General features: G+C 38.8%; 1 protein-coding gene across 6 annotated transcripts in view; it reads right to left on the minus strand.

The window, feature by feature from the left end:
* The window catches only part of ELMO1 (engulfment and cell motility 1), a 300,321-nt gene that overhangs the window by 103,398 nt on the left and 173,990 nt on the right, over positions 1-22,933 (minus strand). The window contains exon 1 of one of the 6 annotated variants that reach the window (XM_064418283.1): positions 1,784-1,878. The exons of the other annotated variants lie outside the window; for them this stretch is intronic. The gene's annotated coding sequence lies outside the window, so the exon portion shown is untranslated. Of the gene's footprint in view, positions 1-1,783; positions 1,879-22,933 lie in introns of those variants that run through there. 6 annotated transcript variants of the gene reach the window in all.

Consider the following 22,933-nt stretch of genomic DNA (forward strand, 5'->3'; position numbering starts at 1 on the left):
AGCGTATTTGAGTGAAGTCCCAGTTCTTGGAGCAAAGGATGTCAAAACACTACTGTAAAAAGCCAGCCTTGGTCTACAGTCATAAAGACAACAAAACCCAATATAGAGCCTTGTCTTTAGGAGACTGACAGCAAGAAGAGGAAGCAACTAGCTGTTTCCTGAATATTCTCTCAATGTTTGTCATTTGTGCCAAGTTTTGTAGCTCAGTCTGGGACAGAGAGACAAAGGGAAAAAAAATCTCATCAAAAGAAGAGCCTTTGCCACTGCTATAACAGCATGGTCCATCTTTCCTGCTGAGAACCAAACACCAGGGCCCATCACTCACAAAACAGGATTTGATCAATGTACACACCGAAATGTGAAGCTCTGCTGACACAGCAGATGATCTACCACATCGCACAGAGGTAACAAGGAAAATGTTGACAGATATAGAGATGGGAATATAACTGATTAAATTTGTTCTTTGAAAACAATCAGAATCAAAAGGATCCTCTATAATCTTTCCCTTACCTGAGACAAACATAATAAAACCCAAACAAACAAAACCAAAAATACAATCCCCAAACATCCTTATTTTTAATCAAATACTGGCTTTAAGGAAGTAAAAAAAAATCAAGGAGCACTGTAGTGATGATCCCAAAACGGAAAAGCAGGAGTGCACTGTGATTCTCCTTGAGCAAAAATGAATTTTCAAAAACTAAGGACTGAAGCGGTGCTGACCTCTGGACACATCTGAGCAACCTGAGTAGAGAAGGGCCTTTCTTTAGCCAAGGACTGAACAGAATCAGAATCTTCAGACTCTGCCATGGCTTGCAGGCCACTTCAGTAGGTTGCATATCTATGTTCTTAAAAGGCAAAGAAAAAAGTCAAGCTGAATAAGCTTTCTTTATATACATAGTCCCCAAGTCTCTCAGCTTCCCATTTCACCCCTTCATGAGTGCTCCTTTGAACTTTTCTGGCAGTCACTCATATGCGTAAAGAGCACCTTACTTCAGGATCAAACAGCCACTACTTAGGAAAACTTCCTCCTGTGCAAGAACAGCAGAATTATCAAGCACTGGGATAAATCACATTTTTCCAGGGCTGAATCACTGTCTGACATCCGCTTTCTCTCACTGGAACTGGACAATTTAGAATTAAGACTCTGTCCAGGAGGATGTGAATGGCTCATGCTGGCTGACTCTCTGCACCAGCTGCAGACACTTGGTCTTGGTACCTCTTCTAGCCACAAAACTCCCTGTCAGTATGTTCAGTTACCTCTGCTGTAGGAACATGAATTGTGTGCAGAATCACCTGAACCCTCAAAAAAAAAAAAAAAGTTTCTGATCTTTCCCAGCATGCAGTATTCCAATTAGAAAGCAAAACTGAAGCTTAATTTTAACATCAGATTTACTAAGATCTAATAAATTTTTCAGCCACATGGCAAAGATGGGAGTTAAATTTACAGCACAGGTTTAATTCTAATCAAGTAAACTCCATTTACTTCAAAGGACTTGCAGCCAAGGGGGAATTAGTCAAAGCAGGGACCTATATTTATGAAGAACAACTCAATCCCTTCAGAAGAATAAAATGCCTCAGGCGTGCTTTTCAGAGCACCTTCAGCTTCCATTCATTCCACTGGAGCTGCAAGGGCTCAGCACTTTCAATAATCAGACCTTCAGCCTGTAATAATGTCAGAGACACAACAGAACAGATTCTCAGAGGGCACCTGTCTTTAAGTCACGAAATACTATAAGGATGAGTAGAAATAAAATAACACCAAGCAGAAGAATGCAGCCAGTACCTTCACTGTATAAATCACAGCACGAAACAAGGCAATAACCCTCGACACGCACTGGCCTCTCTGATCCTCCTCAAAGCCTGAGCTTCTCACTGCTCCTGCTCATAAAAATCAATAAATCAAAATTAATGGAAAGGCTAGGGATTCTCAGAAAATTGATCATCGGTTCTAACTCATGCTTCTTATGATAATCAGTCTCTAACTGTATCTACTACGCTGACTGTTCTGCATGCAGAATTAGAGATGCCACCTCTCCCCACCTTAATTTATAAGTAGGTAATGAATGGTGTTTTATGCATTTCAGTTTCAAAAGGAAAGAGTAAAACTCACTGCTACTGATATAAACTGAGAATGTTGGGCCTTTTAGAAGGCAGGATGAATATCTTAAAGCACAAACAAATCCTGGGAATAATTCAAAACCAAATGATAAACAACTTCTTCAAAACTCTAACCATCATCCAGATAGTAGAGAAAAGAAAGGAATCCAGTCTGCTTAAGCAGCAGCCTTTTGTCTGCCTTGAAAATTCTATCCACACTAATACAAAATCATAGAATTCAATGGAAAAATCTTCAGGCTGCAGCTCTAGTTAAATCTGTGTCCTGCTCAGAGTGTTTAAATATCTAATGAAGGATAACCCTTGTCCCAATAATTTCTTTCTCCTTTTGACAGGTGAGTTGAGGATGAAGGAAAATATGATGCTGTTGTTGCTAATGTGTAGAGACCAAAGTAAGACTAAGTTACAAACTACTGTCTTTGCCCACTCTCTCCAGCCCCAAGACTGCATCTCCAATATCAGAGCACTGCCTCTCTCTGCAGAGTGAGCAAATTTAGAGGCAGCTCAATTGTACTAATTAAAAACTTCTTGAATTTATTTTCTCACTAACTTGCAATTTGACTAGTTCTAAACTGAAACAGAGGTCTAGTCTTGGAAAAATTTGGAGACCTGCATAAGAGCTGCTAGCAAAATTCTAGCCCTTAAACCCAATACTTTCTAACCATCCTTTTCACATGCAGGGAGCAACCACATTTACAGCCACATAAAAACAGCCACAGGGCTACAATGTGGGGACACAAATCATCATGATTATTCACCATCAAGTTTTAATTACGCCACTGAGAGATCACCTTCAAAAGGCATGCCACAGATGTCTAGCCTACATAAATCAGGTGAAGATCTTGTTCATTTTCCATTCTTGGCACAATTCTTGGAGCTGTAGATCAATATGCCACCTCTCAGAATACAAGCAGTCCCTCAAGTTTCTATCTGATCTATAGCTGGAACTTTGAGAAAGCAGTGTAGTTCATTTCCCATTATAAATTACACTAGCAAAAAAAAAAAAAAAAAAAAAAAAAAAAAAAAAAAAAAAAAAGAAAAGAGCTAATTTGTACCTGGGAGTTTATGTGGCTCCTACAGTGTGTATTTTTAGTGTCTACCCAACACAATTTTGTCTGTCAGTTGTTTCCTAAATTACAATAAAGATATTCAAGCATCCCAGACTGTTTGAAGAGTAAACAGATTTGACATGTTATGTTGTTCCTCTGTGGATTAGTAGAAAACAACAGGGGAAAAAAAAGTGAGAAAGAAGAAGAGAGTTGTTGCTTCATTTTGTACCCCATCTCTAAACACCTTTCCCAGTATACAGAATATCATCAGGGTTGAATTTCTTTTAGCTGTGTCAAGAACATCTAGGTATTTGCATATTTTCATAAGCCTGTCTTGAAAGGCCATAGATTATGTGATGGTGTTTCAATAAGTGTTTTGCTTGAAGTACAGCAGAGATTTAAATTTCAAAGTTGCTGTGGGGAACTGAGTATGGACAACAGAGATTTCTCCATGCAAGACAGACTCCAGGAAAGGACCAGTGCACCAGACCAGACAGCAGGCTGCTGTGTCACCTCACTGTTCAAAACAGTATGAACAGAAGGCCACTAGCTCAACAGAAACTGGCTGGTTGCTGTAAGGGCTCATTATATTTCCCCCCCCATGTTCAAAAGTAAACTACACGTAGATATCTTCTCCATGTATTTTCCACTTGGAAGGGAAGGAAAAGATTAATACAATTTCTTATCTTAGATTGTTTTGTGGAACACTAGTGAGTAACACAGAGATAAGATCATCGTGCCCCCAAAGCTAGAACAGCAGGCAGAGATATAGTGATACACCTCTGCAGGCAAGGTACTGCCCTTAATCTTGAGAAAACTCTGCCTTCTCTCTGACTCTGCTAAACTGCTGTGTTGATACTGCTCATCCTCCACTGTGTCTTTAAAATGACATGTGGTCATTCTGACCTCTCTTGTGAAGTTCTTGAATTCAAGAGATGAAAAAGATTGTGCTGGTATGAAAGCCATATCTATCATGAAGGGAATGTTTGAAATTAGGAACCACCCAATCCATTATTTACAAAATCCATCCATGATGCTATGGGGGATCAAGATGAGGTGAGTTAAACAGTCATTTTTCTGTAAATTTAAGGCTTGGATCCATGAAATTTGCAATGCATATGAAAGACAATCACAAATGAGACACTTCATTCAAGGATGTCAGCTATGCACAATCGTTGTACAAAACAGAACTTCAACAGACCTGATTAAGTAGATAATAAATAAAAGTGATAAGGTTGCTGTGTATTCTCAAATATCTGAAAAGCAGGGACTCAGCTTAAATCAATCATGTTATTCAGTCAGCCATCTAAACACAGTCACCTGGCAAAAATGCTGTCGCGCAGAGAGGCAGGCAGACACCTGTGGTGAGGAGCCAGCCTCTGTGCCAGGGGTGGTACTAACAGATCCTGTGCACCCTGAAACTCATCAAGAAAAGCATCCTGAAGTTGCATCAGAACAATTCTGAGGTGAGGGAAGCAGTGATGCAGAATCTTGAGAGGGAGGTTTGCAAAGTCCCAGGGAGAGAGGGGTTCAAACACATCTCCCGGTCTTAAAGACACCTGGGAATCATGTGATTCAATTTTCAAAGAGAGCTGTGCTTTCTCTTCCTGAGCTGCTGCTTAATTCAGTGTGAGTCATGTACCCCTTCAGTTGTTTTCCCGAATTTCACAGAATGGAGATGATAACATCTCATCAGAGAGGAGGCGGGTGGAAAGAACCATTGCACTCTCAGAAGTGCAGCAAGATCCACAAATGAAGGGTGCCATACGGACCTTGGAAATATCATCTCCACTTGGCATGGCCTCCTCTGGGATTATTACTTGACAGTAAGAGTAGGACCAAAGAGCAACTAATTCTCACTAGCTCTCAGGAGGAGAAGCACTGTAATTTCTGCTTCTTCCTGAAGATGCAGTACAGTAAAAATAACTACCGCTATGACCATTTTTATATCCACAATCAAAAATTCTCTCAGTAATACAAGAACATATAAGAAGAAGAGCACCTAATACTGCAGAAATATAGTGATTGTCAGGTTTTCTATGCTGCTGATCCTTGTGGTCTGCCAGCAATAATTTGACTTTGGCTACCCTTCTGGCACATGATAAGGAAACAGTGTAATTTAAAGCAAGGAAGGCCACTGGCAGTGCCAGTGCAGTAATGAAGTAGTAATATTGCTGCCAATCGTGTAATTTTCTTTCCTAGGGAACAGTTCTTTTTAGAAGGCTCAACTGGTATTAGAACAAAAGCCACCAAAATTGCCTAGCAACACAGGGCTACAAGACAGCTTCAGCATTTTACCTTACCTGATCACATATTTAGTCGGAATAGGAACTATAAGAAATTACTAAGCATGCAGCAAACCCCATCAACTCAAACTCCTGAGAACATAAGGCAATACCATGTCTCTGAACCTGTGAGATCCATAATGGTGCTATGGAGGGAAACTGGAAATAAAGCACACATAAAAGGCAACCTACAGTCTGCAAGTTTCTCAAGGCTGAGAATAAATTTTAATATGCATATTATAAATATGCATATTAATAATTTTTAAATCCTTGAGAAACAAGGATTCCATGAAGCTCCAGGACTAGGATATTCATAGTATATGCAGCCCCGAGCTCTTCAGTAACTTCCCCAGATTTGCTTTAAAAATGACTGCAGCTTTGTCAGAAAAGCATATCCTCTCCCCAATATATCATTAAATAAAGGAGGCACTCTAAAAATTCACCTCTTCCACTGTCCCAAATAAAAGTGGTGAAAGAAGCACCCTGACTACTGCAGCACAACTCAATAAAGCCCTGCACTAATCACTCCCAACAGATCCAGCAGTCCAGAGGTGGCAGTAAGGCATCACACTCACTCTGCCACATCCACTGGTGATGGGAACTGAAAGAAACCAGTGGAGCCAGTGGTGTCCACGCAGGCAGGCTGACTTTGTAAAGATAACTCCCTTTGCAGCACTCAGTAAATTCAGAGATTTCACTGCACCTCTCCTGCTTAGACCAGACCTGAAGGCTGAACACTGTAGTTTGCAAATGCAAACAGAAAGCCAAAATACAAAGAGAGTTTAAAAAAAGGGCTCATATACAACTAGGAAATGAGAAATATTACAAAGATCATCATGCTGATAAGAGTTCCCCATCTTGTTCAAGAGCAGCCTATTTTTGTTTGTGACAAAACAGGTGCCAATTATAACTAAATCTGAACTGCCTCTGCAATCTGTCACAGTACACTGCTGGGCAACAGGAAAGTTCTCTGCTTCCCTTTTGATTTCTCTACTATTTCCAGTACTAAAATAAGCAGTAATCAATAACAATAAGAAAATGTAGTTTTAAGACCTGATGGATAAATTGGAATATCATATTCAGAAGTCAGGAATCACTTCATATGAATTTGTCATGCACTTCTAGGAGAAAACTCCTTGAGAGTGGAAATTGTATGGAAAAACAAGGGCTTAAATTCATCATGCCAAAAAAACCCCACTTGTTCTTTTGGGAAGAAAAGGACATAGGCCCACAAGCACATATCTCTAATTATGCTCTGGCATTTTTATAGTATCCCTGAACATCAATATAGAATCATAGAATTGTCTACGTTGGAAACGACCTTCAAGAATATCAGAATGTTAGTTGATTAACGTGAGAAATTTGCTTGGGGCCTATGAAGTCTTTATGGTCCCTTCTAGCAAACATATAGAAAAAGAGGGAAGTAGACATATTAAGAAAAATCTGTAAAAGGTTTCTTACCAAATAAACATATTACACAAAACTTTCTTACTGCTTCTCTGTCAGGTTCCTGACATCTTGCAAAGCACAGAGGGTAATGATGGCCACATGAAAGCTTAAAAAAATACCAATCAAACCACCATATAAAAAAAGCATTTCTCACAATTTTTACTTGAAGTCCAGCAGACACAGGAAGTGGCACAGACAGAAGGCCAGCTAAGCTCAGACTATGAAGGCAAGCACCTTCTCACACCTGTTCCATGTTGACATCCTGTTCCTTTACCTGCTGCACCCTTTTTCTCTTAAGCCCTCAAAGAAACTAGACTTAATCTCATCTCCAGACAAATCAGGAAGAAGGCCAGCAGCAATGGGGGAGGTAAATATGTAGCTTTTATAAAGAGCAGTGTAAAAGCAATCGCTCTGTGCAATCATCCTTTTTAGCCCTAAAGTACCATTGGCAAGGTTTATTGCCAAATGCTACATTTTGGCACATTTTCTAGTAACTGTTGCAGCACTTGAGACACAGACCTCTGAGGGCTGGGGTCAGAAGCTCCTGGGTGCAGAAGAAGCAGACATTTGCCTTGCCCCTGCTTGTGCGTCTCCTTGATGTCACCTCCCACAAGCTTTGCAATGAGAAACTGCCTTTCAGGGCAGAACTGCTGACTTTTCATGTCTTACTCTGACTGGTTTAGAGAACACCAGCTTACTGCTTCTCCTCCTGAAGGGACTCTTGCTAAAAAAGCAAATGCTTACCTCCAATTACTCATTGTCTTTATTAGGAAGTTACACAGACTGTATTACAGGTTATAACTCCTGCCTCTTCAAAGACCTTCTGTGAGATACTTCATCCAGAATATACTCTGGTTACCATTTGAAATACAGACCATGCTGTTTTGATTCACAAGAGAGGAGGAACTGTCAGTGAAAATTAATTCTGCCTTAAGTACGCTGGCTAAGGCTCCATCTGTAAGCAAAACTTAAAGGAGCCTATGAAAACCTGCATGAAAAACACCACAAACCACAACCTGGGAAGTCTATGGATATTTATAAGGTGACCTCTTACTCCCAGCTCCCATTCTCTTCTCCTGGACATGGACCTCCTCATTAAAATCAAATCTTTAAAACCATACTGCAAAGAAACTATGTAGTCCTTGTGCAAGACAACTATAGTAGAGAACATATTTTTGGGGGGTATTTGGTCTTCCAAGTGAGCAAAAGCAGGAGAAGTATAAGGAGAAAAAACAAATTAAAAAATGGAGAAGACAACAAACCAACAGTCAAGGCAGGAAGGAAAATACTCTTTATCCTGGTACCAAGGCATTCCTCTGTTAGAAAAGAAGGTTACAGCTGAATTACTCGTGCAAAGCTGGCACAAACCATCTGTACTCACCATCAGAGGTGTCTGTATATGAGATGCCTGCTCTGCTGCATTTTTATGCTGGGCTGTTAGGCTGCCTTCAGTGCCCCCCTGGTGGGGTATCAGACAGCTGGCTGCCTGACACCGCTGCCCAGTCAGTCAGGCCAGCTTCCAAAATGTAAAAGCTGTGAGGACAAAGGTCCAGTTACCTAGAAAGTGAACTAAGCTCACTCAGCTCCTCTGCCATCACAGAAAATGGAACAGGACAAAAGCACTCTCAAGTTCAACTACTTGCTTTGAATCAGTCCCAGATATACTCAAAATGCCAAACAAGGTAGCAGACTGAGACACAGGAGGAAATTACATCAATATCAATTAAAACAAAAATCTGTGATTAAGGTGAAGGAGTTCACTATATCACACCTCCTAGAGCTTCATCTTTCATGCCAGATCTGTTCTGAGCTATGCTGAAACTACTCTGCTTGCTCAAGAATCAGGAGATGCACACCCAGTATCTGTCCTTGACTTTGAAAATATGTGCGGTGCCACCACTACTACAAAGGACAACCCACCTTAGCAGTAACATCTCTCCTCCCTCCCCTTCTGCATCTCTACAAACTGTACCTCCTTTAAAATATGCACATTTATTCATGCATGCACTAAATTGCCAAATAATGTCTTTCCTCTGCTTATTTGTGAAAATAATATGTGAGGAAGAAGAAGCTGGCCACTGGATTGAACTCTGCACAGGCAAAATCCTATGCAATAAAGCCCCAGGGTGGGAACACTCCTTGCCATGTCTGCAGCCCACTCTATTCCATTCTTGGTCTGCCATGGGCAATCAGCAGCTCTAAGCTTGGCAGTGACAACACAGTGATCTGTGGGGAAATCTGTGGGCAAATCTTCCCACTCCCAATCCTTCCTGGAGCCCAGATGGCCTTGTTGAGGCAAAGGTCATTAACTCATGGTGAAAACTGCACCTTACTTATCTAACTGCAACCACCTACATTATTTTCTTCCCCTACAAATAGTCTTAATCTGTAAATTATGTTTTTAACTCTCTGGGCTAGAGTCCCAAAGTCAGACTGATGGAACAAAAATAAAACTGCTGAAGCATACTCTTTTTAACACAGACCAAACTGAGTAATTGCTACTCAGAAATGGGAAAAACAGTGATGTGGCAGGGTGTAAGCTCCTCAGGAAACACAGAACCTCAGTGCATGTTAGTGTTTTTATCCAAGATCATCACGATAGCACACTAAGTGCCAGTCTTCAAATGGCTTTGTGAACATTAATCAGCCTCTAGAAGGACAGTAGTTAACACTCTCTCCTCAAATGTCAAGCTTGACCTCTTGAAAGGCAAAAATCAAGTCAGTTAGGCCACAGTCTTAACAAGAGAGGCTATTTAAATAATACATTTCCAAGTGGCACATTCAGCTCATAAGTTACTCCACTGGAGTTTTTCACTTCATGGACCAATATGAACCAAGATGTACAATCCTACAGCTGACAGAGGATAGTTTTGGATAGGTAGAAATACTGTTATCAAAAGTTATGTTTTAGAAATGTTTAATTAGGCTGTAATATTGCCCTACTTTATGTTATTGCTCTTCTTTATAGGCTGAAACATTAAACCAGCATTTCAGTCATACCACTATTAAAAAAATAGTATACTAAAACATTGCATGCTAGAAAAACAGGTCTCTTGCTTAAAGGTATTGTAAAGAGTGAAAACATTTTAAAATTAATTCCTGCCCTATATCCTATGGCATTTGCATTGTATACTAACAGATATAATTCATTATAACTCCAAACCTTATCATTTCTGAAGAAGTTTAGAGAATCACCTAATTCAGGTTAAGTGAAGTAGTGCAGGTTTTCTCCTCATGATGCTGGGAGATAAAAAGACTGCAGGGTGCTGGGAGATAAAAAGCCCTTGAGTATAAATCAGGTGAATACATGGGAGACTGGGGAAGGAAAGAGGCGCAGACAACACATTGCTGAGGTCACATCTTTGTAAAATATCACAATCAGGATAACAAGGATGAAATTTAATCGACAGTGTAATGTCTCAAGTATTAATATCAACACAGTTTTCCCTGGGAGCTTGTTCCATTACTTGTGTAGTCTCTAGTTTTACTGTTGTCATTGTTATTTGAGCTATATTTTATCTTTTGTATTGTAAATCCATTCTTTGTTTTGTCCTTGTTGACTACAATAATTGAATAAAATAATTTTTACATCATGCCTTGAGGTTCCTGAATACATTTACATCTTTTCAATCACTTATTCCACCCTGACCATGAGTAATTGCCTAATTTTTCCTTGAGGATCTTATTTGATCAAGTGTACTATCATTCACTCCAGAAATATGTTTGTATGCATGGGAATTACAGAATAGAGACATAGAAAGATTAAAATAATTATTTCTCAGAACAAACAAACAAACAAAAAAGAGGTAAGCAAAACCCTTCAGTTGAAATTTCTCTGTTGGACTATGGCTGTACTTGAAAAAGGATCTAAGTTAACCTTCTTAGAAATTCTCTCCCATTACTCCCACTGCAGACACTTAGCAATTTCAAACAGGAACATGAAAGTCATCTTGCATATATAAGACCACTCTTTGTTTCTGCATTTCAATTTAAAATTAGTTCCCAAAATTTAGGATTATTGCTTGGTTGTTTTTTTACAAAGCATTATCCCACTCATGTCTCAAGAGATATTGCATATGAGGCAAGTGAACTATCCTCACTTTTATTAAAATAAACTCATTCATAACACAGGCTAAACAATATATATTCATCTGGAAAAAATACCATCATGCCCTAAGAAAGCATTTTCCAAATTTTCTTGACTGAATCTGACCATCCGCTACATCATACACAGGTTATTAACATCAATTCAAAAACTGAGAAGGGATACATCTGGAAAAGGAAAGTGTTTCCCAATCTACTGTGACAAGTCAGAGAAATAACATTGCCAAACCAACCATCAATAAATAATTGAGATTTCAAATGGTTTTTTGAAGAAATAGTTAAATTTCTCCATTGCCAATAGGACAGGTTAAATATGTTATTTTCAAAATTACTAAGGCAAAAGAAGGACCAGTCTGATGCTTTTAGAAAAATAAGTGTCAATTCCTTCCCTTTAAACTTGTAAAAAGTAGTAGAAACTTTTCCTATGTTAGATTACATTCAGCAGCCAGGAGTTTTTCCCAGCAAGGAATTACAGAGAGTATGAACTGAATTGAATTCTAAAGCTCTGTGGTTTTGGTTTAGGGATTGTATTTGGACTATTTTTAAACTGGAACCCAACCTGGTTCAATATCTGGAAGTATCTTCTGAGCAAGAGCTGGAACAAACTTAGGGAGTTCATTGCTCTTGGCAACTCAGTGGAATGGCTCAAATGAAAGTAGAAACACTATCTCCAGTTTCAAGTTGTTGAGCCTGGAGAACTATAAGCTGCTCATTGCAAATATTTCTGCTTGAGAAAACTGGCAGTCAAACTGCTCCATATATCTGTGTGTATCTGGCTGTCACAGGGTCAGAGCACTTCCCTTCCTCTTCCCCTTCCCTTCCCAAACATAGTGTTAGCACCAACCCCACTCCCACAGTACAGCAGGTGAGTTCCACCTTAAACTGGAACCATTACAGAGTAGAATCAACTGATTTCTTCTTGTGTTACCCATTCATATTTCAGAGGTCAACACCTCCTCAAACAATGAGATGCAGGCGGCTCCACTTTTCCCTAGTAGATTTAACAGGAAGCTAAAACCTAGTCTTCTTTTTCTTCTCATTCCTGAACGAGGGAAATTTCTTTGAAAGTAAAACCAGCACAATTAAGGTTTTTAAGATGTGAGTCCAAGGTATCAGTTGGTTTTGACAGCACAAGTGTCATTCCAGCTGAAGCTGTGCTCCAGTGGATGCCCACTCCAGCAGAGGAGGGATTTCTGCCACCTCCCAAAAGGAGCAACTCGGACACACAGTTAGGGACATAAAGCCACTCGGGGGTGCCACATTTCTGTGCCACTGCCCTGAAGTGGTGCCTGGCCCGGTCTCCCCTGGGCCCAGAGAATGGGCAGCAGAGGACCTTGCTCCTGTCACGCTGATTCTTCAGTCTCCAGCTTGGTGTTCACACTTGTAAATAGCCACAGTTCCTTGATGCCCTCATGAAGGCTTCAGGTCTCACAGAAACTTCAGTTTTCACAGCTACCGGCATGAAGGTACCCCAATAACATGCCAATCTTACTGCTATATAATTTGTAAAAGAATCTGATTTATATGAAACATCCTCTTTTCTAAAATCATGCCACTTCCTTCACCATAAAACACCCTTTCTCTCATGAGGTCCATTCTCTCTGACCTACAGGAGCCCTTGCAAGCAAGGCAGATTTTTAATAACTTTGTCATGCAAGAGGAATACAAAAGCAAACACATGGCTTATACTTAACAAAGAGAGGAGGGAAAGGTGAAATTAGTTATTGTCATGGCTGATCTCAATAGCAGGCACAGCTTCAGAACAAATTTTGAAAGTAAGTAAGAACTTATTGAGGTGAATAGAGACTGGAATAAGTATTGCACAGGCTTACCAGGAAGGGATCAAGTCTGATTCATCTAATCTTTGACAAAATAACTCTTGTTTCTCATGGGTGAAATGTGGTGGGCTTTATCAGCACAGGAGATGATTTAGTTCTCCTGCATCTGACTTAAGTATTTTGATATAACTCTGTGTGCCAGGCAGAAAATCAGTAATTCAGCCAGACAAAATAGGATTTGAGACAAGAATCAGTGTGGTGCGTGAGGCGCAGACCACGTATGGAAATGACCAAAAGGAAAGGGGAGGTATCAAACTAAGTGCAGTACTGCTAGAATTTCTCGGAAGTCAGACTCAGACTCCAGATTTTTGTAATCATTTTGGCACAAAAATATAATGGTAACTCTACAAAATTTGCTGGAGCCCAAAACTGGTGGCATTACTGATGGTATCAAAAGAGAAGATCAGACTGTCATAAAGGAAGGACTTTGAGGCCTAGAGAAATCAGAATAGTATGGCACTGAAAAGATATTGAGTAATAAAAAGGATTTCTGCTTTAATTTGAGCCTCATCAGTTGTAAAAATAAAGAGTAGAAAAAATGACAATTTGTGGACAGAGCCATCAATATCACAAAAGCAGCTGTAATCCTAAAACACAATCAGTGAGACATTTTTAGCCTGGGTAGTGAAGTATAAAAATAATGTGATACAGGGAACTGGTAATACACAAACTTCAATAACACCTGCAATTCTGGGCACCTGTACACAAGGTATAGAGACTTAAATGAGAATGGAGAAGGAAGGGCTCCTACAATGGCCAGCAAGTGGAGAATGGTATTGAAATGGACTGAAATGCCTATGTTGGTTTAGTTTGGCATGGTGAAGGTTGAAATGAAATAATACTAATACATGGGGGAGAGGAGAGAAACAGAATGTTAAATAAAGAACAAATCTGGCACAAAGATTTACAGATTTAAACTATTTCTGAATATATTTAGGCTGGAAATGAAAAAGTTTCAAGCCCTTTCCTGCATGAAAAGAGCAGTGATTAGTGTAAGGATGTAGTTCAATAAATCTGTGAATGGGAATATATGTTGTGTCTACCTGCAGTGATCCAGTTCTAACCCCTCATTTTCACTTCTGTGGTAGTGCTATTTTCTGCATTTATCATTAAACCCAGATCAGCTACCCCTCAGTGCCTGGGTATCATGAAACTGCTGCATTTATTTGCTTTACCTTAATTTGACTAATGTTGATTTACTGAATCTACAGTAAGCAAATGTACTGACCATAAAAGACATACACAAAAAAAATTAAGTTTTAAGAAAAAGAAGTTACTCATTCTGCACAGTGCCATATTTAAACCTTTGTATAACTGTAGAGGAAACTAAACTGTACCAATGAGGGTGTTACATCATCAGTCACAGCAAGCATTAGGGAACTCAGAACATTTAAACAATCATTATGACATTGCCGTCTTAACAAACAGTAATTGTGTGCACTATTAAATGTACAAAAATGGAAAGTAAACTAAGGAACTTGCCCTGCACTCACACACTGTTTCTGGCAGTTTTGTAACTATTACAAATATTGCATTGTTACTTTTTCTTCTTTCCCAGTTCCAACTACTTTTCTCACCTTTGAAAGTGTCAGCATGTTAAGATTTTCTAACTTTGTGCTTTCAGTTGAAGTGGCTGAAATTTCAGGCAAACACTACAATACCCTCTCACCTTTGGCAAAAAAGCTGACCCCTCTTCTGCAGTGTAGAAGTGGACCAAAACCAGTATTGTCCACAGTAGGTTTTGCTTATCAGCTGTGGACCAGAATAAATCAACTGGGACTGAAATGATTTGACTTTTTCTCTCTAAGATAAGAATCAAGCACCCCAGCTCCATTTCATTGCGTATAGAATAGGGTCAATGTTTCCTTTCTTTCTCTGAGAGTGATTGTTCAGATGGTCTAATACATATAACTTATCATGGTATCTCTACCAGTATCTACCAGAAGAAAAAAAAAATTGTCCTGGGCACTAATAATTCAATTCAGTCTTGGCTTGATGGGAGGCAGAACACCCAGCTATTCTAAAAAATCAGCTCTCCAACACTCCAGAAAGATGGTGTAAAAGTCATCTCCAACCTAGACTCCCACTGATAGAAAAAAGAACATGAAGAAAGAAATGAGGCAAAATAGTTCATTTTTTACTGAATAGTTTACTGATACTCTCCTATTAAAAAGATTATCTCTCTGATAAAACATCACAGAGAGTTTTAATAGTCACCTCTCATTTAAACACTTCTCATTTAAATTTGAAAGCTGGTGCATCATTTTTTAGTAAATCTCTAAATTACATAAATGCAGGGAAATGTTAACCCAAGCCATGTACCCCACAATGATGGTGCTGCCACATCTAGTACTGAATCTGACACACAAAAAATATTCTTTAATTGTGCTCTGAATATATTGTTCACTGCCTAGAAACCTTCACTTTCCCCATGCTGAACAACATTGTTACTGAGGGTCACTACAGGTCTCCAGCTGCCCTAAAACTCTTGCCAAACTAAGCTAGGAGTAAGTTCAAATTTCATATTTGGGAAAAAAAATTGAAATAGGAAAACTGCTTTTTAACAGAGTGTAAAAGAACACCTGCTTAATATGAATATGTCCCAGAAGAGCCATGAGGTAAGCAAACTAACTCTGATCCAATGACAGAACTAAGCAGAGTAGTCCAATGCATGCCCATGTCATAAATCTCCTTATTTTATTATACACCAACATCTCCATGAGAAGTATTTTAGCTGTTATAGGTATATCAGTGAAAAAAACCAAAAAAAGACTGTTTATATTACAAGAGTTTATTTTTGAAGCACCTTCTAAGCTGTTTTTTTTTTCATTATGAATGGTTTTGATTCCCATTTTGCATGACTCATGGCAGAGAAGTTGGCTGCAATTTGGTAAACTTTGCTGATAATAATGAGTTGGACATTAAAGATTCAAGCTTCATAAAAATAATCCTAGCATATAATGGTTTGGTTTGGAAGGGACCTTAAAGGTCATTCCAACCCCCTGACATGGGCAGGGATATATTTCACTAGACCAGGTTGCTCTGAACCCCATCAAACCTGGTCTTGAACACTTTCAGGGATGAGACATCCACAACTTCTCTGGGCAGCCAGTGCCAGTGCCTCATCACCTTCACATTAAAGAGATTCTTCCTAATATCTAATCTAAACCTACTCTCTTTCAGTTTGAATCCATTCCCCCTTGTAAATAGTTCCTCTCCATCTCTCCTGTAGGTTCCCTTCAGATTCTGGAAGGCTGCAATTAGGTCATTCTGGAACCTTCTTTTTTCCAGGCTGAACAAACCAAGTTCTGTCAGCCTTTCCTCATAGAAGAGCTGCTTCATCCCTCTAATTGTCCTGGTGACCTCCTCTGGACTCTCTGCAACAGGTCCACGTCCTTCCTGTGCTGGGACCCCAGAGCTGGATGCAGCACTGCAGGTGGGTGTGTGTCTGTGCCTCTCTCATTATTGATCTCTCCAAGTGGTATCTTCCAACCTGCAGTGACAGAGCTGTCACGTGTCTGACATGCAAACAGAGGAAGAGCAGTGGGACAATTGTACTAGACCACCTGGTGTTTGTCAAAGATAAGCAACCAACTTCCAGGCTTGAGGAAGAGCTTGCACACTTGGGAGCATTTCCTTTGTTTCTGATACAGAGAAATGCAGCAAGTTTTTTGCTCAAAGCTTGTCATATTATTTTGTAAAAATATTTTCCCCCAATGTATCCATTAGCCTAAAAAAATTTACTTCTCTTAACAAACTTTGCCTGTTTCAGAATAACACAAAAAATAGCATTTTACCTATGCATAACACTATAAAAGCAAATGGCTGGCACTATCTTGGAGCCCTTCCTGAACTTCACTGGGAAGAGCTAGAATTCCTTCAGAAAGAGATGGAGACATACCTGTGCATGACTTTTCTTCCATTTTTTCCCTATTTTCAAATAAAAACACATTACCAAATATTGTTCAAATAGATGATAACTATTCTAATATTCAAAGATAAGTACTTACTTCAGTAATCCTATAGGATGTCTAGAAATGGACACTAAGCTCTCAAAGGACTTCTAAAGTTCACAGGTGGAAAGAAATCTCCCAAAAAAAGATATGCAGGTCACACAATTTAAAACAAACTGCAAAGACTTTACAGAACACAAACTTCCTGCCAGATGACAGCTTCCTTTCAATGAGATTTAATGCAATTGAAGAAGGAATGCAAAATGTAAGGATAATATCCACACCTCTAGAACAGCAGTATTAATCTATTCATAATATCAAAGACACAGGTAAAACCATTAAAATTTGCAGTGACTTATTTTCACAACAAATCAGGCCTCACCATCAGTACCTTGAGACACTGGATCTCCTATTTCCACAGGAGGAACCTGCTGGCAGGGCTCCTGATACTGATCCCATGCCTCAGTGCTTGGGCTGGAATGTCCTGCTCTCCCAAGAGATTAAAACAATTATATTTTAGCATGAGTACCATCTAAAGCCAAGTGCAGAAGAACCTACAGGATCTTGAATCACATGAGCCCTGGTAGCAGCAATTTTGCTAGTTCCCTGAAGGCAGCAATGGGGAACAGGTAATGTTTGTGACAGTCAGCTGCTATCACACCCAAAACAGAAAGTCTCAGTTAGGTGCAGGTCAAGTTCTGTTAGATCCTCCATACACACTCAGGAGGTGTAGGTCTGGCTCAGAAGTGCAGCAGCGCTGGCACATAGGAGGGGTGGTTTTTTGATAAAGTAGCCCAAGTACTGTCTAAGTCATGTGAAAGAGTACTTGGGCTTAGCCCACTACTAATAAACACAAGATTAAACAGGAACAAAAAGAAACCCAGAGAGTCCTGAGCACAGATTTTGTGGTGGGAATTCAGTGGGGGTGGATAAAGGAAGCAGTTAGAGGGAGGTGGTGTGTGTGTGTGTGTGTGCGTTTGGTTGCTTTTTCTTTTTAAACTTTCTTCCTCCACTTTAGAAAATAGTTATTTGTATATTTGCTGGATACAAGCCATTCTTATGACTCAAACACTCCTGCCTAAGAGATTTAAAAATAATAATTTTAAAAAATGATACTGCTTTACTAGCAGGCACAACAGAATTATTCACAGAAAAAGGTAGAGTATTGCTTGACACAGTTAAAAAAAGAGAAACACCACATGGCACTTGTGATCAGAGACCTGAAGCATCAAAACAAACCATTTTAATGATAGAAGGAAAAGAGAATGTGAGAAATACTTCTCCTGTTCTACTAGCATTAATCTATCTCAAGACAGAGTATACCTTGCAAACATTTCCATAGGAATGTCTTCTAATTAAATTGAAGAGCAAGTATCTAAAGTCAAAGAGACTATTCACAGAAAAACTTTGTTATTGTATATATATTGAAACAGACAAGTGTCAGGAAGTCTTTGGCAACACTGTTTGAAGAAGAACATTAATGCATTGCTTTATGGGCTGGCTTTTTTCCCTCTGCATATTCAGTTTTGATTAAGTCTGTTATAAAGTCAAAAGAAGATGAAGTGCTCTTGCACAGACAACAGTTGAATACATTTTGAGCCCTGCATTTATTATAGTACTTTTGGAGGTCTTAAGTGTGTAGGACTAATTGGTAGCAATCTAAGTGAAATTATACAGGCTTAGATTCAGGATTGAGTTATTCATATGGAGGAAAAACTTTTGCTAAAACTGCTACATGGGTATTTCCATGATCTGGTCTGCAGGAAAAGGATGAAATGATATACAGACTCAGTAAATAGTATCGTAGTTAACACATGAAAGAACGATAAAGAATAACTTCTGAGAACATCCCAGGCTGTGATCTCAGTAGAATTGGTAATTTACTTTTTAATTTTCCATTATTTTTTCTTCTATTTTATATAAAATAATATTGATCTAATTTTTCTTTTCTCAAACCTTCTCACAACTTTTTGGATCATTTTGAGGATGGGGAAAAGCAAAGCAGGTTTTCCTGAGCATAAATAATTTACATTTTTTATTGATCCATGTAACATAGATATGATATGCTTTAGACTACTCATGTTAGTGTTGTTAAACTGGGGTTTTTGCTTGTTAGCTGTTTTTCTTCAGTTTTTCTTTTTGGTAGTGTTGGAGTTTTTTAACAACACAGGAGGAAGGAACATTAGATAGAGCCCACCAAGCTCAGTGATGGAAGAAAGGACGGGAGAGTCTCTGACCACTGTGAGTCACTGGCCTAGCCTGTGTCTGAGAAAAAAATAACAATAGAAAAGCTGATTAAGGTAATCTGCCAATAGGGAGCCATAAGACTGAGTTGTGTGAAGATCTTTTTTATCACAGGTTGACTTGGCCTAGAAGCCTTCCAAAAGTATCCCTCCCATATAATAAACAAACAAAAGAAACCCCACAACACCCCCCACGCCCTCCAGGTGTTTGTGACAGGATCTGTCATAAACATCTAAGGGGGAGACCACAAACATCTAAGTGGGAGACCTGCTCTCTACATCTCATTTCCAGAATATGTTCTTATCACAGAAAAAGGACTGATGAACTTCACATCTCCTAAAAAGCCCATCCATCTCCTGATGAACTCAGAAGGGCACATCTTCAAAATCTAAATAGTGTTCAACTTGTACCTCACTTTTCAAGGGGAGTGGCTGACAGGTCAGTTCTTCCAGACTTTATCCAATGTTGTTCAGGCTTACTGTTGTATCTGCAAGAGTTTTCATCAATCTAAATGTTTTGGCAGTTTAGATTTACAGTGCTGTTGGACTCCCATGACCCTATGTCGAAAATTTTCTATGGATTCAACTTAGGCTGGGCTCTGCTTTTCCTAAGGGAATCCACGCTTTCCTCTGCATTGCACCAAATACAAGGGTAAAATTTCATCTTTTATGTCCCTCTGCATAGAAAGAAGCAAATATGAGGAAGTTCTAGAGGCACAGATGTTTCCTGTCCTCTAGTGTTCAGATACATATTCTTTTTCCCTATAATTATTACTTTAATCTTCATAAAATAAAAATGGCATATTTTGTACATGGCACTCCATGGTTGGCTATGATCTAGAGGAAGTACAAACCAACTGGAGTGATCAATGTTATATCAAGCAACTCAATAATGTTATAGCAACCAACTGTCACTCTACTGCACCAACATCCGTCAGATAAAATAATTGATAGTGCCCCAATCAATTGGTGTAAGGGAAATAGAGTCATTATATGCTGGTACTGTGCCAGGGGATCAATATCTCCTTCAAACACAAACATCTCTGCCTGGCTTTGACATTAATTACCCACAAATATCTCCACATTGATATGCCAGTGGGAGACCATTATCCTATGTCAGCATTTAATAACTTTGGTATTCCCCTTTAATCCTCACTGTGCTGACCTTACCTCTCCTGACAGCCACCATTTCAGGATATTTCTCAACTCCTTCACTTCCCACACAAAGGATTTGTAGTCATGTTTGTGTCTCATGCAATTTCCTATTCATCTTCTCTTTTGCTGAAAACTCACACCCATCAGACCTGGAAGTTCATAAAACTGACCTCATAGACAGGGTGCATGGTAAATGCCAGGAATTCCACTGGGACGCCAATGGAATTTCCAGCCTTCATGTGCACTTTCTATCTACTGTGGAGTCATTTGTGTCACCTAGTATCAATATTTACATTATAAATGCAGCAGTGATTTTTGACCTGTGATGGCAACCACATTAAGCTTTCACCTGAAGCGCAAAATAAAAAAAAATAAATAACATAATGGAAATAAACATTATGGATATTTAAACAAATATAAACGTATTGGTTTTCAGAAGGATCAATGAGATTTGTCTTCTTGTGGGCTTAGACCTCCATTTTAATCTCCAAGATCCCACAAGAATCTGTTGGTGTCTAACTAAGAGTCAGATCACTACAAAGATGTTCCTTACACTGAAGGAAAAAAAGCTACTGTTTTCAGAAAGCTATTTTCTCTATATCTTTATAACTTCACACTTCTTTTTGTTATTTTGGGTTGAAATTGACTAATGTACTCAAATTATTAGGAAGGACAGGCACAGATAGATAATAGGTAATATCTGGCTCATTTTCTTAATAAAACAGGATAAAAATACTTTGCCCTTTAAAGTGTGGAATAAAACTTAAAAATATGAACTCAAAAAGCTGAAATACACAAAGGCAAAACATCTAAAGAAAAAACAAGCCCTAATGACAAGATAAAGAATTATATGCAAGAGTCATGGTGTTAAAACGACCTCACATCTTAAAGCAAACACAACAAGTAGCATGAGACTTGAGTTTGTGTTGTGTTGAATATTTAAAGCAGCACCACATGGAGTGAAGTTCATTATGATATGCCAATGAAGCAGACTCAGATGATGAAAATCATCAATCTTGGAGCTGTTTCTATGGGTTGTCAAAGAGAAGCTGGTAAATGCAACAAATTCTCACAATGAAAAACAGTAGAAGCATATTTTCACTGAAGAAAACAACTGCCCCATATGGTGGTTGCTTTTTTTATCTACAAGAGACCTACTCTTCTGCATGCTGATACTCCCACAGTTCTTGCCACCTCCTATCCTCTACCTTTAGTAAAGCTGTGTCTCTTTCTTCTGAAAAGGTTGTTTGGGATTTTTTTTTGATTTGGAGATGGCAGAGAAAGCTACCAGTCTCACAGGTAAAACCAGAGATGATTTGATAGATATCCTCAATGAGCTATTGAGGATATCTATCAATATCCCTGAATATTAGGGATGCCCAGTCCATCCAAATTATTTTTAAGTTCCACAAGTTGTTAAAAACATAGTAAACACAAGGTATTATAACATGAGATAAAAACTGTTTTAAACCATATATTGGTTTGCAAGTAAGATTCTTAAGAGACTAGTGGAAGAAAGCAGCTCAGTGTATTGCAGGCTCTTCCCTGATTTTTTATCAGCAGGCCATAGTTTAGATAAACAGGAAAGAAGAGTATTTCTTGTTTCTCCTTCTGACATCAGGCACATGCAGAAACATAAGCACAAGCAGATTGCAGTTTCCATTGAGACAACAGAAAAACTTTATGAAGAAATTTAAATGGGGAAACTGCATTTTATAGTATTAAATTGGGTTGTCTTATGCATAATTCATACATTCTATCCTAGACATCTCAGAGACAAACACTAAATGTAAACCCTAAACCATAAAGACAGTCGTTGAGTTTTCCAGGACTGCAACAGCTGAAATCCACTATAGTACCTCTTGTCCCGGGCCTGCAAAATAAACCCCAGTGCTTTCTACAACATTTGTTTTCCTCCTGCAATATAAGGAACAACACAAAACAGACCTCAAGGCACATTTCATATATAATTGTTTTAAAAGACAGCTCATATGCTATAACATTCAACCAAGATGCTTTTAAAGTATTAATTTTATTTTTCCAAAATCTTGGGATGTAGCTTGAATCTCATTTTATTGCTATGTGCTGTAAAATCATTACTCACACATTTGGTCTTTGATTTTCTCAGACCCTTATATCAAAAGAGAAAATGTTAAATTCATTAAAACACACAGAAGTTGCACAGAAATTAAAATAAATTACTAACACCCTGCTTAGGCCTTCTATATTTGTATTCCCTAAAAAATTAAGCTATTTGATTTCTGGCTTACTTTTAATTTCTCTTAAACGGACAATTGAAATTATGTGGGAGCAGATATAAAATGTCTGAGCTGACTCATTTGAACAAGCCTGAAAAAGACATGATGTACTTCTAAATAAATATTTTAAAATAGTAGTAGTTATTTGGCAAAAATTAATACACAAAAACACTTAGCATAAGTAGGCTGCATACATCCACACTTCCTTGTCAGAAGTGTAAGTAATGAAATACAAATTTAATGAAGATAGACGTTCAGTGAACTAATATGCCTGTCTAGTACAGTGATTATGTTAATGTCTGTTGCTATTTCAAATCTTCCTTACGTGCAGTATTCAGAGCCTGGCATCCAGGTTCTGCATTACTCACCCAATGCAAATCCCTCAGCAGCTGTAGGAAACACAGGCTGTGCCTTCACATTCTACACTGTGTCTACATTCACACACTTCTCCCTTCACTTCTGTTTGTGTGCAAATGATGATGGT

This window comes from Passer domesticus, chromosome 1 (genome assembly GCF_036417665.1).
Source record: "Passer domesticus isolate bPasDom1 chromosome 1, bPasDom1.hap1, whole genome shotgun sequence".
NCBI classification, from domain to species: domain Eukaryota; kingdom Metazoa; phylum Chordata; class Aves; order Passeriformes; family Passeridae; genus Passer; species Passer domesticus.